We start from the raw sequence: 19221 nt of genomic DNA on the forward strand, positions 1-19221 counted from the left end.
ACAACACCCGCTATACCTCCACCACCAACACCTCCTATAAATATAGACCCCCACCATCAACACCTGTATAATAATTAGCCGTTGATAATTGCTACGCTATTTTATTGAGAGCATACGGAAATGTAACCTACCGTACCGTAACTGCTTGACTCTCTCTCTCTCTCTCCTCCTCCTCCTCCTCCTCCTCCCAGGTGCATTGGGAAACATTCTACCCTATTGCTCAAACTCCCTAATCTTACAATCCTATCTGTCTTAATCCTTCCCACTGCCTTCGTTCCTAAATCCCTTAATTGATCTATTTTTAACCTAAGTGTCCCCACACCTTTTAAACCATTTACCTCTCTGTCACTATTCTCCACCATATGTATCAACTTGTATTATATTGTGTATAGAACTTTCATACTGTATGCTGTAGTACTGTATAATGTATAAGAATACCCACTGTTTAGTGGAAATAAAGTTTTATTATTATTATTATTATTATTTCTCTCTCTCTCTCTCTCTCTCTCTCTCTCTCTCACGTGTCGCGTGAGTGCTGCCACCCCAGAGCTGTTTGATATATTTATTTTAATTATGAAAGGATCACCTCTTCCCACTTTCATCCCTTCAAATTTTCTTGCAATTATACTTGCTAAATTAATTAGCAACATTAGAAGTGTTGGGGAAGTAAATAATAATTAGAATATTTTTAGAGCAACACTGCCAAATTTTTATGCCACGTTTCTCTATTATCGTATAATATAGTATGCAGAATAGTTTTATTCTTCCTTGATACATGTCAGCACTTTCATTACAGTTTTATTAGTATGAGTTATGTTTATGTATCATTCCTACTACACAAACCACAGGCGTTATACATCGTAGGGTTAGGAAACATGGCAATAGTGTAGGCAGAGGCAGACTCCACCAAAACCCTTATGTTTAGATTTGTCAGACTATAGCGCTTATTTATCTACTGACTATGTTCTGTGACTTTCAACTTAGACTATTTTTCAACTTACATACTAACTTTACAGTAACTATACAATTGCTTTTATAGATGTACATGCTTTACGAAAAGAATGAGCATAGCAATAGCGTAACCAGGTGAGTTCAGGTCACCTTTTATAATACTTCCAATATAACATATTACCCCTTTACATGTTATACAATTGCTTTTATAGATGTACATGCTTTACGAAAAGAATGAGCATAGCAATAGCGTAACCACGTGAATTCAGGTCACTCGAAATCTAATTATTCACCTTTTATAATACTTCCAATATAACATATTACCCCTCTACATGTTATATATATATATATATATATATATATATATATAGAGAGAGAGAGAGAGAGAGAGAGAGAGAGAGAGAGAGAGAGAGAGAGAGAGAATATATATATATATATATATATATATATATAGAGAGAGAGAGAGAGAGAGAGAGAGAGAGAGAGAGAGAGTGAGGTGGGATGGTGGTCCACTGGGAGACAGCTTATCCCATAATTGGTGGCTAAATTAGGAGCCACTGGGGAATTTTCCACTCATCTTACACCGTGAACAGAAATCTTCCTAGCGCTTATTTACTTACTGAATGTATGCCGTATGACTTTCAACTTAGACTATTTTTCAGCTTACATACTAACTTTACAGTAACTATACAATTGCTTTTATAGATGTACATGCTTTACGAAAAGAATGAGCATAGCAATAGCGCTACAACGTGACTTTAGGTACCGTCATTATTTTTTCAACTCAAAATCTAATTATTCACCTTTTATAATACTTCGAATACAACATATTACCCATTTACATGTTAGACAAGTGCTTTCACCTTCTGCTAACTCACACTACGCCTAACATGAACACCACGTTGACGTGTTGCCTCCCCCACACCACTCTCGCTTTCACGAATCTGTCTGAGCTCTCCCACCCCAACACTTTCACTTTCTACTGCCCTAACCATCCCCACACCACTACTTCCTGCCACAGAACACATAAAAGGAACATACCTGTGGAACAGTCGCGATGTGCCGTCTGTCCCAGTCCCACGTGGCGATATCGTTTCCTTCCCCAGCCAGGAAAATACACCACCATGTACTGCTTCCTCGTCCTCGTCCTCATCTGATGGTAGGTGTTGCTGCCTAGATGCAGTACATGGTGCAGGCTGGCCGTCCCCTGCCCTCCTATATGTAATATATTTGACTTTCCTTGGGGAAGGGACCTCCTCATCACTGCTGCTGGTTACCTCCTCAGGCTGCACATAATCGACATCGAGGGTGTCATCGTCCATTGGGGAATCACTATCCCCTGTAAAGGTATCCAGGGCGACTTGTATCTCCTCTGACAGCCCACGACGCACCATATCTGACCTGGGTGACTGCTGAGAGGTAAGTGGAGGATCAAGGGGTCTGGTGAGGTTAATCTGGGTCTAGGGGATTATCCGCCTGGCGTGGAGTAGGTGAGGCTTGCGTAGGCGGGCGAAACAGAAATCAGGCGCGATTTTTGAAAAATGTGAAAATTATGCAACTTGCAATGTTGCCGCGTTAATTCACGTCACCGGGACATGAGTGCACATCATGTGCGGACGCTAATTCACGTCGCCGTGACGGCGCGGGTTAAGTCAAGACTTATTCATGATCAATGAATGGGGACAAAATAACCTTGTCTCATTTAATGCTAGTAAAACTAAATATACACAATTTACTAATAGACAGGTATTGCCAGAATCATATATTACCTTCACTGCTACTAATATTCCCATTTCCAAAAGTATTGAAATTCTCGGCATCTCGCTTAACAATGCCCTCAGCTGGATCTCTCATGTTTGATCACTTGCTAAAACTGCCTCAAAGAAACTTGGATTATTGTACTGAGTCCGTAACTTCTTCATGGATGAGCAGTTAGTTATAATTTATAAGAGTCATGTGCGCTCTCAGCTTGAATACTGCTCACCCTTGTGGAGTGGATGTGGAGAGGTTGCATTAAAACAAGTAAACAGAATTCGGAACAAAGCTGTTAGACTTATTAATAACCCTGCTTTTACTAATAAACTTCCTCCCCTACAAGTAAGAAGGAATGTTGCCTCCCTTGCATTATTTTACAGATATTTTTAAGGCAAATGCTCAGACGAAGTTGCGTCCACGATGCCACCTCTCCATGCCTTCCCTCGTGCTACACGGGCAGCTGGCAGCTCTCATGACTGGAATGTCACTCAGCCATACTGCAGTACTTCTGCCTATCAGAATTCTTTCATTCCTCGAACTGCATCTCTCTGGAACTCGTTTCCCCAGAGTTGTTTCCCTCCAAACTTCAACCTACAGCTGTTCAAGTCTAACTGTTACAGATATTGTATGAACAGAGGACACCAGTAATCTGGTGTATGGATTTGTTCATTTGTTTTTCCTTCCTCTGTTCTGTTATTAAAAAAATATATATATATCACTTAGGCTTCTCCCTTCCTTTCTTATATATATTTTTATTGTGAGAATAGGTCATACGGCATATTTCAAGGGGAAATAAACGGAAAAATTAGCGAATGAGTGCATGTGGAGTGTAGCCAAGTGATAATTAGCCCATTCCAGATGTATGGCAGTATCAATTAACTTTTCTTATATATATTATTTTGTTTAAGAATAGGGCATAGGGCACATTTCAATGGATAAAATGAGTGGAAAAATCCGTCCAGGATTTGTGTAGTGCAGCGCGGCTGGGCAGGTGGAAGGAGAGGGTAAAGGAGGGGAGGTAAGGAGGGGAGTCAAGGACAGGGGAAAAATGGCTAAACTGTCAACAGTGGATGGGAGTACAGATCACATTAGCAGAACTGACTATAGTTGGACACTTGAGAGCCCGGGCGAATTCAAAATAACACAGAATCACAAAAGTGACGCCTCGCGGTATGATTCCTTGCACCCGAGTGTCACGCAAGTGACGCCCCGCGGTTAAGGGGTTAAAGTTGCAGATACTCCCTATGCTCACCAACTGATCCCCCAGAACTTTCCATAGGTAGTAGTAGTTGTTCCCTACGCAGTCTGGCCGAACAGCCCCAAGTCCCTAAGGAAGGCAAAGGCCGAGACCAGGCCATGTTGTTGGCACAGGCGATTGTGTGCAGTGCAGTCTTCCATAATGTGCTTAATAGTATGGGATGCTGTATTGCATCCTGCACAGGCATCAGCGGCAGAGTCATCCAGCCTCTTCTGATAACTCAAGAGGGCTGGATGGTGCCCACATCTCAGCCTGGCCAGGTGGACCCTGTCCTCACGAGGGAGGTTGGATTCTGAAGGGAGGATATCAGGAGGTTGTGCATGCAGTTGTGCATTGTCTGTAAGTGACTGAATGGGATGGCAAGTGCTTTGAGCATGGTTATGATTCTGGAAGCTGATTTGAGGCTGGCGAGGGGAAAAGGTGACTATTTGTTTATGATATTGTTTGCTGCGTGTTGTTTTGATGTTCCTTGGTGTGTGTGGATGTGCTGCCATGTAGTGTAATGGATGGTGTGGGTTTGCAGAGGCTGCGGCAAGAATTTGTATCCCTCATATCTAGGTGATCATTGACTTTGAAGACTTTCGTTTCTTGCTGTAGGTGTGCAGCCTGTGATTATTTTTAGGGCCTTGTTCTGTAAGGTGTTGTAGTTTGTTTCAGCACAAGCAGGGCTTGCATAGTTCATTACTGACCGTATACATTGTCTTTCCTCATGGTTGGTGTTGCAGGTATTCCACGCCAATGGTCCTCGGAACATTTCCTCAGTGCCCTAAAGTCAGCTTTACCAAAGTTGTATGATTGTTCGTTTTTATGTACTTCTTAATCAATAGAGAGAAATTGGAAATTTATTTTCCACATCAAAGTATATTTTTTACAGGTCACATTAATAGTTTTTTACTTATTATCTATAAATATATTTTTGTTATGTCCGTATATACGGTGTTTCCTGCTTGGTGATTCAATAATCCTTATGTGAATTGTTTACTTACATACTGTATACTGCAGTTTTCAGAATAAATATTTTATTTTATAGCTCAACATTTCAAAGAACTTCATAAGTTTTAACTTTGCTTTATTCTGTACTTTACTAGCAGAGGTACCCAGCATTGCCTGAGAACATTGTTAACCCATCCTGTCAGGGTGGCATGTATACATGACAACCTGGGGACATCCGGGTGGCATGTATACATGATCTAGTGTTTTGTAGTATTATTGATATTGTATTATTATGAGTATAGCATTATATTATAATATTATAATTCTATAGGTTTAACTGATAAATTATGGTTCAAATAACGGTGATTTTTAAGAAAAACACCTGCTGGTGGTTTGGGTGGTGAAAACAACCCCTGGACATGATGGGTTAATGGCTTGTCTGCATTGGGTTCCTTTTTTTTGTTTTTGTTTTTTGAGCTGGTCACTCACTGGTCACATGTGGTCAGAACACTACAGATTCTTAACTTTCTTGTTTCAGTTAACATTATGGCACATACCCCTATATATTTAGTCTATCTGTTGTCAAATTGTGAAAAGACTAAATGCACAAATTATCTCACGAATCCATGATATAATTAAAACTACATTCATCAGCTGAGTGACAAGGTGTGTTATTTGAGTATTGTGTCCAACTATAGTACATTCATGTGGGCAATGAATAAAGAATCACTTTTAATTCTTTTAATCTTACTTAGACAGAAGCAGAGTAATAGCAAACTGAAAAAATATAAAGCCAATACAAAGAAGATGCCTATGGCACCACAACCTGGGGAGACAAGATCCTAACAGTGTACATGGATCTGCACATATAAAGAGATCTACTGCATACAATATTACGTTGCTAATTTGCAAATACCATTGGTCAAGGTAATACACTCAGTAACTTGACAATATGCAGCACACTTCATACACAGAAACTTCTTGTCCTTTTTTGTTCTCTTGATTACACCTTGACACAAATATTACATCACTCAAACCTTAACAAGCAGAGGCATCATGTTGCAATGCACTGCTACAATAACCACAGTGTAATCCATGAGTGGCCACAAATGACAGTCAACAGATTGTGAAAGAATTTTGAAGGTCTTCATCCTCTGGATTGCTCTCTCTACATGGATACGTAATGATGCAATGTTTCTTGTCTTTGTTATTTCACTTTGATTTAGAATCTTTCCTTTGCGATCCTCCTTCTCTCTTGTAAATGGTGGCATATACATCTCGGCACTCCGTTGGAGTATAAGGTCACCAATGTGAATCCCCCTGTCCACCAAAATGGCATCCCCTGGCTCTACTTTATCAAGATACTCAATTTCTGCTATATATCTGTCAGAAGTATTCCCTCCATAAACACTTGACACAAAGGTTATGTGTCCTAAGGGGGTTACTCCTATCAGCACCTTCAATGTGTTGTGATGCTTAAATAATGAGTATGTGGAAGCTTGTGCTGAAGGGTTGTTTGGTCTGGCTGTAAACATCTCGGTACAATCCAAGATTGTTCTCGTGTCTGCATATTGTGCATGATAATCTGTTGGCAACCTTGCTCATATCTGTGCAGCAGTAGGCCATATAAGCCAGTCTTTAAGTAGAGTGTAGAGTATGTGTATCCAAGTTATGACAGTGCTACTCACAACACTTCTGATACTTCAAAATGGTCCCATAGCATTTGGTAGTCGTAGCCTTCTTGCAGGAATTCAAGGGTCTTCAGATACTCTTCAAAGTGTGAGAGTTTCTTACTTGTGCTAGAATGAGCCTTACTTGGAGGTGTATTCGCATCTCTGAATGGTTTCTGTCCTCTCCAATAAAGTATCTTAGAAACACTTTTCTCAACCAACTCAAAAACAACATTTAGACTCTCCCTGGATTTCATACCTGTGTATTTCCTAACAGTCTAATCACTTTTTACGATCTTCTGAATGAAGGCCTCACTCATTTTCTGCATTACCACTCCCTGTCAGCTGAAAGACAACTGATCATGATCACCTTAAGCATGTTTAGCATTGTTCATGTTATAATTATTGTTGTGGCTGTGGCGAGAATTGGATGGGGCCACGGTGGTGTTGATGCCACCTGGCTATGTAATAGAAATATAACCTCCACAAACCGTGTGTTGTGGAGAGTGAGAGTACAATAATGGAGGAAAGGCATTCTGTTATCTCTGAGTGTCTCATTCTACCAAATCATGACAAGATATATACCGTAGCTTTGCAAGCTATGTGCAAATAAGATCTGAAGAACAGGCAATGGGCAAAATACTCACCTGAGGTGTTCTGTTCTTGACTGTAGAATCATCTTTCCCAGCTGTACTAGGGTTACATGGATCAGTCTGCACCCCAACATCTACTGGTTCCACTTCTGCTCCTCCTTTCTGGGCTGAGCATGCATAGCTGTGGTCTGCATTATTAGGCAGGTTGTTATCTCCAACTGGAACATTGAAAAGAAAATTAAACCCATGAGCACATGACTTAAATTGATGTTTTATTCTAGTAGTAGCAACTGAGGATGAGAAAGATTGACAAGTTGCCTATTTGGATGACAGCTAGTGTGTTTTTAAAACTGGATAATGCAGAAATACTGCATTTCCAATGGGAATCATACCTAAAACTACTTGTATAACATGGAAAAAAAAACAGGAAAAAAAATAATTATCAGTGGAAGGTTAAATGTATGATTTACTTGAAGCAGTACAAGGACCTTACCAGTTCAAGTCATATTCCTCCAGGTTGTTGTCCGAGTATTTTCAGAGTGGTAAATTACCTTTTCCTGCTGAAGAAATTTCCCACTGCTTTTACTATCACGTTCCTTAGGCCATACCCATGCAGTGTTGCCACACATACGATCATTATTGTATAAGTACGATACAATTGCGTCTGGTACGACGTACGGTACCATTTTGTATTATCGTAAGGTTTGTACGATAATTCTGGGTTGAAAGCTAGCATGCCAGTAAATTTTGTGGCACGCATGGCTAATCATGCATAGTTGTTCCACAGTGACAGATGAGAATCTTAACAGCTGATGTGATGATCATCATTGAAAATATATATATTTTTTTTTATGATCTTACTCAGTTTTATTTCCTGCAGGAGTAAGCACATTTCTATGAATTATGTACGTTCTATGGGCTGCATTCTGCTGCTAGTCAGGGTAGCACTAAGGCTATTTCTTTTCCTTGTAATACTATTTTTGTAATAAAGGATATGATTATACCATCGTAATATTATGATTATGAGATTTTCAGGGTAAGCTCTAATTCTAATACAAAATCTATCTATCTATCTATTGCCAGACGCCTCAATCCCGTACAGGGTGGCCACAAACAAATCGCCTCCACGTCACCCTGTCCCCCGCCATTTCACTGCCCTACTCCCAACTCACACCCCCCTCTCTCATATACCTCTCCACTCCATCCCTCCATCTCATCCTCGGCCTTCCCCTCCCTCTCCCCCCCTCCACTTCACTCGCATACACTCTCCTCGTCAGTCTCTTACCCTCCATCCTCTCCACATGGCCAAACCACCTTAGTGTGTCCTCCTAACGCTTCATATCACATCCACATCCACACCACAACGCTTTGTATCCTCATTTGTCAGCCTGTCTCTCCATGTGACTCCACAGGCTCCTCTTAAATAACTCATTACCACTGCTCTCACTTTTGACTTGTGTCCTTCCAACAAGGTCCAAGCTTCACTTCCATACATTAGAGTTGGTAAAACAATACTGTCATGTAGTAACTTTTTCACTTCCATGCTCACTTCCCTGTTTCTTATCACTGCTTTCAAGGAACCAGCAACGTAAATATACACCTGAGCAGACGTCAGTACCTTACAAAATGACGGTTCTGATGAAGATAATTGTAATGGGTAAGTTTTCAGTAAATAACGAAGGCATCGGCGAGTTTTAAAATACATCAGATTCTTAAAGTTAAAAAAATAATAATAATGTACGATAATTCCACGAAAAATCGATAATTTTGAGGGGCCAGTACGATAATTCCCATCTAAAAGTGCGGCAACACTATACCCATGATTGACTGTCTTACTCAATGTACTAGAAGGTGGTTTTCGTTTCCCAACTTCCCAACTGGTTGCTAGGCTAGGTTAGGTTAGGTTGGGTTGGGTTAAGGTAAATTATTAGGTACAGTCAAGTTAGGATGAGTTTAGTTACACACTTAAATGAGTCCCTTCCGCCATTACCCTGCGAGTTGAATGAACTGACTCAACGGAACAAAGCTAAAAACAATGGAGAAGCAAATTTAGTTACACACTTAAAAGAGTCCCTTCCGCCATTACCCTGCGAGTTGAATGAACTGACTCAACGGAACAAAGCTAAAAACAATGGAGAAGCAAATTTAGCAAAAAACGTTCAAGTACCACCCCAGAAATCCCCCCCAAAATAGCTATCAGGAAGAAGTGATTTAGTAAAGTGCTTTTACTGCTTCAGATAAAGCGTATCCTTACCAGTGGATGTAATTACCATTTGAAAGGAAATACCAATACAATTTAATGAAAATTACCTGTAATTGTGGGTGTAGACACATGCCTGCTGGAGCATATTTCAACCTCTGGCCAGTCCTGACTGTGATCAAACACAAACACATCCTCAGTTGGTGTATTTCGGTCATCCTAGACAATTTACCTACCAACAAAGCTCCAAGCTCAGATGGAAATCCGTCAATTGTTTTGAAAAAGTGTTCCCCTGAACTTGCCTCTGTTCTAGCTAAATTATTCAGACTATGCATACATACTTCTTTATTCCTAAATTAATGGAAAGAAGCCAATATCCACCCAATTCCGAAGAAAGGAAGTTCCTCTGACCCCTCTGATTACAGACCAATAGCTGTCACATCTTCTCTTGGTAAGGTATTTGAAACATTAATTAGTAAGCACATTGTTAAACACCTTCAATGAAACAACTTAATTAGTGATAGACAATATGGTTTTCGCCATGAAAGATCCACCATTGACATGAGTATGTCATTTCAATTTCCACTCAATTAACGCTGGCGTGCCACAGGGGTCAGTTCTGTCGCCAACCCTATTCCTGGCTCATATTAATGATCTCTTATCTGTCACCCACAATCCCATCCACTCGTATGCAGATAATTCAACACTACATAGTTCATTCACACTCAGACACCCATTTACAAAGTCTAATATCTCTACTTCCCAACTCAGTACAGCCATTTCCATAAATCAAGAGCAGTCTACGATCAGTGAATGGGGACAAAACAACCTTGTCTCATTTAAAGCTAGTAAAACTAAATATATACAATTTACTAATAGACAGATATTGCCAGCTTCGTACATTACCTTCGGTGCTACTAATGTTCCCATCTCCAAAAGTACTGAAATTCTTGGCGTCTCACTTAACAATGCCCTCAGCTGGACCTCTCATGTTAGATCACTTGCTAAAACCGCCTCAAAAAAAACTTGGATTATTGTACAAAGTCCGTAACTTCTTCGCTGATGAGCAGTTAGCTATAATTTATAGAAGTCATGTGTGCTCTCAGCTTGAATATTGCTCACCCTTGTGGAATGGATGTGGAGAGGTTGCATTAAAACAACTAGACAAAATTCAGAACAAAGCTGTTAGAATTATTAACAACCCTGCCATTACAAATAAACTTCCTCCCCTACAAGTAACAAGGAATGTTGCCTCCCTTGCATTATTTTACAGATATTTTTAAGGCAAATGCTCAGACGAAGTTGCGTCCATGATGCCACCTCTCCATGCCTTCCCTCGTGCTTCATGGGCATCTGGTAGTGCTCATGACTGGAATGTCACTCAGCCATATTGCAGAACTTCTGCATATCAGAATTCTTTCATTCTCCGAACTGCATCACTCTGGAACTCGCTTCCCTCAGAGTTGTTCCCCTCCAAATTTCAACCCACACCTATTCAAGTCTAACTGTTACAGATATTTTATGAAAAGAAGACACCAGTAATCTGGTGTATGGATTATTTTTTTTATTTATTTGTATTTCCTTCCTCCGTTGTTATTATAAAAAAAAAAAAAAAAACGAGTGGATGCTGGGTTTGGGCTAGTGTTAGCAAGGCATGATTCTCCTCACCTACTTCTTGTCCTTTACACTGGTCTATTTTTCTGTCTAGTAATATTTGCATAGCAGTTTCTCCCCTAATCATTATATTCCAACAGTATTGGTTCTGGGTTTTCTGGTGCTGGTCTTTCTTTCTTCCATCCAATGAAATGCAAGGAGCAGATGGCATGATTACGAGTGGCTTTCCATCCCACTTCCCTCCTGCACCTCTCTTCCCACACTTTTCTTCTTACTGGTTCTGTCTTGGCAGATGGAAACCTGGCCCAGCCTTTGACATATTGTATTGGTAGGAATTTTATATATAACTCACTGGCCACCAGTGTATTGCCGAGAATTTTAATGAATACCACCGCTAACCCCAGTGTATTGCTTTAGAATTTTAATTACATCTCACTGTTTAGACACCAGAGTAATGTTAAGATGATTCTGATCCCACAAAACTTTGTCATCACCACAATCTCTCCTCTTGCAACAATTTCTTTTGTCTCCGCTTAGCATTGGAGTGTAAATCCCTGGGAATGCGCACTGAATTTGAAGTTGAGATTATAATGGTGTCAGTTGGTAATGGGTATTTAGTAATAGGTGAAATTTCTATGCCGGTTCTAGTTTCCTTATTCAATTCAAGGTTGTATTAGAATTTATGGAGGATGGGAGGTGTGGTAGCGTGATATTCTTTATGGCTAACCATCTCTGGACTGACCTGGAGCATAGCACTTTTTACATACCAGCGTGGCTGCCATTAAACTACTAAGCCTGTTTTTAGTGTAGACCCAAAACCAACTGGGGTGTTTTAATTCTCTTACTCCAAAATAGATACCAATGAATTACCCGACTTATGTCCAAACAGTAGGATCAGTTTTCATACTGAATGGCTTAGCATGAGTTTCGGCAGGCTTAGGTTATCGAGTTGTTATTCCCCCTAGTACACCTTGCGGGCTGCCCCATACACAGCCATCAAAGATGGGTAGTTGGAAACCCAAATTTAAAGAGTATAACATTGATTTTAATCATACCCAAAATTAGATGAATGCTTAAATCCACTATCCACACTGTTCTATTAACACTTGGAACAGAAAGACCATACGAGTTATGAGTGGAGGTCGTTTTCCTTGGTCACTGAAGGAATCGAGGAGGGACGATACTAAAACAGTATAAAGACCACTTAATAATACATCCTGCACCACTCTCCTACAATAACACTTTCACTTCAATTATGAGACTTAATCATAACACTCAATTCAATTAATGATAAGACCCAAAATGACCTAATTCAATATTTACACAAATTCCAAAAATTATATTACCTTTTTATACTAATGATATACACTTCGATTACATTATTTCCCTTGTGACTTATAATACAGAAAACTCCTCGACTTAGGTTAAGGTACAATGATTTAGATTTTTGCCTAACACAATGAATGGGGAGGGGGGAAGTGTGTGGTATGTAAATGTGGTGATGCATTTGGCAGACTATGACTTGATTTAATGTTAAAATCTGTGAATCAGTCAAATGCGATGGAATGAGTCACACAAGAACTTTGCGACTGAACACACTATTAATCACTCTATTTTTTTTAACTCAATGTGAAAACAATGGAAGGAGGAGATTATGAGGCTTTGGCACTAACCTGTGAATCAGTCAATGGCGGTGGAATAAAGGCGCGTTTTTGTGAGGCCCAGGCTTGAGCCTGGCTCGAGCCAGACTTAAGCCAAACGTCCATTCCCGTTTTTGCGGTGCCCTCAAGCCGGACTCGAGCCGCGCTTGAGCCAGACTCAAGCCAAGTCGATCCACCCCTCGAGCTGGCTTGAGGTAGCTCGAGCCCGGGAGTGTGACGTCATACGTAAACAAAGATGCCGTCTTCCATTGTGTTGTATGTGCTGTTCTCACTTTTTTTTCAATATGCCATGAGTATGTGGCTTGCACCGATTGATTTTGATATACAGATATGCTAGAATTTACAGTTGATGCACGTGAGAGAAAAACATGTGTAGCTAGAGTGAATTGGACAGCTCGTTTGTGGTGCAGATCAGATGGTGTTCACTCACTATTGCTTTTGAATTAGCACTGGGCTGTTCGTTGTCTAGTTTTTTTTTTTTTTTTATGTTTTAAAATACGTTTTCTAGTGTTCCATACTTCACAGAGGTATTTCTTGTAGTGGTAGAATTTTTTATCTGCATCTTCTTTTGCGTATGTTAATAACAGTATGTTCTCTAAATTGCCTTCTACCTCATAATTATTTACTTCTTATATCTTTTAATGCATTACAATTTTTAAAGAAATGTTCAAGAGTTTCTTCTTGTTTTGTTACATAATTCACAATACGTATTTCCACCAATAGTGTTCGAGCAACATCTGTGCAGCAGTATAGAACCCTGTGTGTTTTCATTAAGCTTTACTTCCTTAATGTCTATTTTTTTCTCTTCATAAAATATAATTGAGGATTTGTTTGTCATTTCTTCTCTCCAAACGGCCATACCACGTTGAGTACACCGCTTCCTGTCTGATCAGCGAAGTTAAGCAACGTTGGGTCTGGTTAGTACTTGGATGGGTGACCGTCTGGGAACACCAGATGCTGTTGGCATAACGTTCTCCCTACATGTCAAGTGGGGTTGGTGGAGAATTAGTGCCCCTCCCTGTAAAACAATTAACTCTAAGCCCTTGGCCACCCCGTTTGGGATACATGGCGTCTGGCAATGAATGAAAAAAAAAAATTACCTTCTTCTTTATTTCATCCTTTTTTAAATTGTCCAGTTGGTTAGTATTTCTTATGCTGATTTCCTTCATATATTCCTGAATATTTTTTATCCATGCATCTCCTTTTTTTTCTTTCATACAGTTCTAAGAACACATTTAATGCTAATGAATTATTTTCTTGCAGAAGAAAGCATATAATGAGTGGATGAGGAACAGGGAGGTCGAAGAAGCTGAGAGGAGGACGAGAGAGTTATATGTAGAGAGGAGGAGAGAGGTGAAAAGATTAGTAAGAGAGAGTAAGAAGAGAGTGTATGAGGAATTTGGAAGGAATTTGAGTGCAAAGTGGAGGGAATGTAAGAAAATGTTCTGGAAAGAGGTAAAGAGAGCTACACAGGGTGCCAACGAAGTTAGTTGGGGTGTGAAAGATAAAAATGGTACATTACTAGTGGAGAGGGGAGAAAAAGTGAACAGATGGAGAGAACACTTTAATGAACTGGAGGAGTCCCTCCACGGAACACTGGTCTGTACTGCTCCTGTACAAAATAAAGGAGAAGAGTAAAGGTTTCCTTGGTGACTCGCATATTTCTGAAGAAATCAAGATCTTTCTGATCCAGGTGATCACTGAAGCCTTTCTGCTTTCCTTGTGATTCTCTGCACCAACCCAAAGGAACATAATGTAATTATAAAGTATGGTTTTGCTAATATTCTTAATATATATAAAAAAATTTTTTGAGGGGGTGGGGGGACACATTGACCTAGCAGCAAAGTAGCTCACTGAAGGGAACACCTGAATGGAAATAAGGGTCAATTTTTAGTTTCACACAACCACTGATCTTTGCATCAAATCTGAGTGTTTCCAATGGTTTTTGGTGTGATTCATTTGATTTTGCCCTTCAAATCTATTGCCAATCAATGGTTTCAAAGGAATATTTTTGCAATCACCTTAGAATCTACTATTTCTTTTTAGAAATAAAGGTCAAAATGAACAGAATCACACCCAAAACCATAGGAAACAGTCAGGTTTGATGAAAAAAATATGTATTGTGGGCCTACTACTTACCCTAACCCAACCCAACCTAATGTAACCTAACCACCTAACCTAACCTAACCCAACCCAACTCAGCCTAATGCAAGTATTATTCATTTGCGAGCAAAGTGCATAGAATGAAAAATGGTCTATATTGGCCCAGAACTTATTTGGTAAACTTATGTTTCTAAGAATCTCTGGTTGTGCGAATCTAAAAATTGTCCGAAATGAGCACTACCAGATACCCAATAATCACAAGGCAATGTGACCCTATGGAAGAAATTCCCCACACATTCAATACGTTGTTATCACAAATGAATATCATCTTGATAATTCCTTTCCCCTGAAAGTATGCACTGATAAAGAGTTCATAATGCAGGTACAGTTCATGCAACATACAGGGAGTGCTGCCTGTTGCATGCACACCTGAATGAACCAGACATGCACTCATACAGCTTGTTGGCCAACTTAATACTTAAATGGCCAATCATCTGCATCCAAAAGAAAAAAACAGATATAAAAATATATATATATAAATCTGGCAGGTGCAACATCTGCATGATGAAGTTAGCTCATCTTCTACCAAACTGAATGAGGCATGCCAAACTCTTGTCTGGATGATCCTACATTAAAATTTTATCCAACCAACATATAGTCAGCTGCCTAGGCTCATCATCGTCCTTACCAAAATATTTGACAAACTCATTACCTGCTGCCAAGAAATATTGGCCTACCTAGCCTCTTCTCAGCTACCTAGTCACAAACAGACACTTATCAAAAACCGTCTTAAACTCATACTCCTGACGTGATCTAACCAGTAATACAACCATAATTTTTATTTTTTTCCAATGTGTAGGTGGGAAGTGGGAGGTAAAAATGTGGACATACTTGTGTTGGGGTATGTTCACCTTATACAATCTGCTTCAGACAATTATGGAAGTTTGATTTTCCTTAATAGTAAAACAATCGCTGTAAATTTACTGGAGCTGCCAAGCCTAGTAAGTACGTAAAATGAAGCAATAACCTATTATCAGACTTTTACTCACCAAACTTTTGATATGTGTTAGATCTTACGAATATCAAAACCTAACCAGTCCATGATTCCAGTTGCTTCCTACCATCAACAACATAACTTTTTGACCACATTACAAACATGATGGTCACAAATGTGTTGTCTCCAGCATTATTATTAAGCTTGCTACCACTACACCATAATATCAATAAGAATTCTGTCTACTTTCCCATACACTGTCACTGAGAGTACCTTGTTCCTAGGGTTCTCAACAAGCACCCCAAGTTTGTAAACTTAAAGCTTTCCATATATAATGCCCTTCATCTTTCCAGTGGTTAACACAGCTGCTTTATGTACCCTAGTGCCTGTTGCCATTAAAGACGACAACGCAGTGACCTGGCTAATGTATTCCTCTACAAGAGTGGACACAACAGTCGCAGACTCTTGTGTCTCTGCAAACAACGGAAAAGTTCCCATCTGGAGGGAAGAACTACTGCTTAGATCGAAAATATCTGATTCTTTAATATCTGCCATGCTGCTTTGCGTCATCAGCAGACCGGGGTGTTTGTTTACATTCGTCAGTACGGCTCGAGTACTGTTTTTGCAGGGCCACTTTGGCTTAAGCCAAAGAGCGAAGCCAGGCTTGAGCCTCAGGCCTCACAAAAACGCGCCTTAAGTCACGCAATGGCATGCTCGCCCATTCCTTAAATAACCTCGGATACCTCAGTCTGATTGCATTATAGGATGTTATCTTGCGGTTACAGCCAGTCAGGAGACAGGACGTGTGTGCTGGGCAATCCCCAGGTCCTGTCCTCCCCACTTACTGTTATTTTTAACCAGCCCATATCCCACCGACCGGGCTAATGTATGGCCAGGCCTGCACTATAGGTGCAGGGAAACTTTGAACGAACGAACGAACGGTTACAGCTGTGGTCTGCTGGGCGAGGCTCTTCACTTTTTGTATACATTATGTAAATACATTATACCATCTTGCTTAAGTTATTCTAATTAGAGCCGACAGCTGACGTATATGGAAATGTTCCTGACTCGTCTGGTTCCCTTTCATATATTGATGTCCCCTATATTAGGTTGTGCCTCGACTGACAGTCACCAGGTGATGAGTGCAGGTATGTAATGTAAAAAGGCATTACATATCTGCAGTCGATGGTGTTCTCTTGGTCGAGGCTTTTAAATTAGTGTAGGTCTAGTTATTTGTCTTTTATGATTTAGTATAGGTTAGCGATTTGTCTGTTAGGTGGTTAGTTTTAGGGTCTTTAGATTAGGTATTTTTGTTTATAAGTTATATAAGGTTGAAAATATAAAAAAATTAAAAAAAATAAAAATAAAAATGCAAAAAAATAAAAAAAAAATTATTATACAGTATATATATGTACGTGTGCATGAAAGTATGTTCCTATGAATGGATGTGTATGTATATTATATATATATATATATATATATATATATATATATATATAATTTTGCCTTAATGACCAGGGGCTCCGGCCTCAATGGTCGATAGGCAAAAAAAAAAAAAAAAAAAAAAAAGTTACAGCTTTCACGTTAACAACTATGTCTCGCAACACTTATTTTGGAATTGACTTCTTTAGAGCTTATCGTATCTCACCAGGACTACAAGATGATGGAGAAAATTTGAGTAGTATTTAGAATGATCACACCACTTAATATCATGTCTTCGTAATGATGTTCGGATGCTATTTTGTTACTTAACCAAACGTGGGAATGCACAATGATCATATTTCAAGGTAACTAAATATATAGAATATTATGAACTGTTTCTCCCCTTCTGGCACTTTCTCAATTAGCATTTCTAACACTAAAATGAATTGAGACCGAAAGATATCTTTGAATTTACCCAAGTAAGAGGTTATGAAGATTAAGCCAATTTTAATGTTCGTCAACTCTACTATCCACGTGTTTTATGGAGGGGAGGAGAGAGTGTGGTCGGCTGATGTAATACTTAATGCGAATTACATGATACATAGATGTTCACTTCTAATTTATCTCTATGATACAAAAAATCACTCTTGTATGATACTTATGGTACACTTATACTAGATTATAATCATTCATACTTATACTAAATTGTTTTTAATTGCTAAATTACAACTATCTTACATGTAAATTACACTTATATTACATCGTAACATAACTTACTGGCACTACACGGGTCCTTCCTCCGGGAAACAAATTTTCACAATCGGAGTGTTTTCAAGACAAGCATTAAAACATGTTCCCAGGATGCGTGTGCGGACGGGACAGACTTACCAACCTGACTGCGAGTCCCCTTTTAAACACACCTTACTCTGACACTCTCCCCATGATAAGTGGCACCTATCGGTCCACGTAATACACCGCGTACCCCAGGGGGTCGCTGCATGTCACTAATGAATTTACAAAGAAAAATGTATCCAGTGGAGAAGAGAAACCCCAGTTAACCTCCTGCCTGAGTAATGGCATAGTCACCCATCTGGGTGGACTCGTACTCTCATTGCCAAGATCGTCCCAGGGGTGCTTCCCATTCACACTTGCTGTCACTCAGTGTCACTCACATTTCTTCCATTCGATACTTTCGTTTCTAGCCTTCCACCTAGTACCTGACGAGCGCTTGACAGGTCCTGAAGTTGCGGCCACACTCTCGGCCGTGTCAACTGTAATGTGAGGGGTAGGCCCGCTCGGCCCTCGAAGTAAAGTTCTTGCAGTATCCCCACTGAACTGGGCTGAGCCCATCTCAACCTCTTTCTCTCTCCCTGAAACTATAGCTCTTCGCAGTCAATTGTCAGCCAATCTGACCCGCACACACTTCCTTATCTACTCCATAAACCATTACACTCTTTAGCTCTCACAGATTTATCAACATTCCTCAATAAGTCAGCTAGGAGGCCGTCTTTCATGGGGCAGTAATTGTTTGTCTACCTGGTCAGGTGTAAAGGCACTTTCTTGGGGTTCCAACAGCCACTCTTCACTACCATGATAAGGTTTCACCTGCCCAGCAGCTCTCTGTATTCGTTTTCCAGTAAAGACATTCTCCGCTGTATATACACTGCCATCCAACAACATTTCCACTACACGATAGGGACCTTCCCGCTTCACATTTGACTTCCGACATGTACCCGACACCATTGTTTCCTTTTTGACCCACACCAAGCTTCTCACACCAACAGTCTGATTCTTCCTTCTCCTATTTGCCACGTCTCGGTACTGGCGTGCCATCTTCTGGTGAATTTCCCTGATGAGAATGTGCGCAGTGGCCAACTTGTCTTCTTCGCCATCGATCGAGGGAAGTCGTGCATTCACCAGTCTGGGCGGATGGTGAGAGAACATGAAGTATGGCTGCTGTCCGGTTGAGGTGTGAATAGCCTGATTCATGACAATCTGACATGGTTGAAGCAGTTGGGGCCAACGAAGGGGGTGTCCTTGACATAAGGCAAAGAGGACCGACTTGAG

General features: G+C 40.1%; 1 non-coding gene and 1 pseudogene across 1 annotated transcript; one reads left to right on the forward strand and one right to left on the reverse strand.

Annotated features, from left to right (window-relative positions):
• Nucleotides 1-5928: 5928 nt before the first annotated feature.
• On the reverse strand, nt 5929-18504 carry LOC145394989 (uncharacterized; annotated as a pseudogene).
• On the forward strand, nt 13483-13601 carry LOC145395123 (5S ribosomal RNA). The gene has a single exon (XR_013896553.1). It is a non-coding gene; the product is annotated as a 5S ribosomal RNA (ribosomal RNA).
• Nucleotides 18505-19221: the final 717 nt, after the last annotated feature.

This window comes from Coenobita brevimanus, chromosome 29, assembly GCF_032717465.1.
Source record: "Coenobita brevimanus isolate Jiangsu-jjx chromosome 29, ASM3271746v2, whole genome shotgun sequence".
Lineage (NCBI taxonomy): Eukaryota > Metazoa > Arthropoda > Malacostraca > Decapoda > Coenobitidae > Coenobita > Coenobita brevimanus.